Source organism: Odontomachus brunneus, unplaced genomic scaffold, assembly GCF_010583005.1.
Source record: "Odontomachus brunneus isolate Ranch 3 - 2012 unplaced genomic scaffold, Obru_v1 Obru_scaffold_086, whole genome shotgun sequence".
NCBI classification, from domain to species: domain Eukaryota; kingdom Metazoa; phylum Arthropoda; class Insecta; order Hymenoptera; family Formicidae; genus Odontomachus; species Odontomachus brunneus.
Genome location: NW_022639536.1, coordinates 1,073,181 through 1,073,435, shown reverse-complemented (window position 1 = coordinate 1,073,435; position 255 = coordinate 1,073,181).

Sequence of the window (255 nt, the reverse complement as noted above, 5' to 3'; positions counted from 1 at the left end):
ACCGGTCAAGGCAAGATCTGGACATGATCCAACCAGTGAAGGCAAGATCTGGACATGATCCAACCAGTGAAGGCAAGATCTGGACATGATCCAGATCTTACCTTTACTGGTTGGATCATATCACATCTACACTACTATTCTATATTCTTCTATATTCTATTGGGGTAAATTTGATATTTTCCTTCTTAAACAATGGCACTTTTTACATGAGCATAGGGATTTTTTAGTTTTTCGACCTGACCTTTTGAAGGTCAT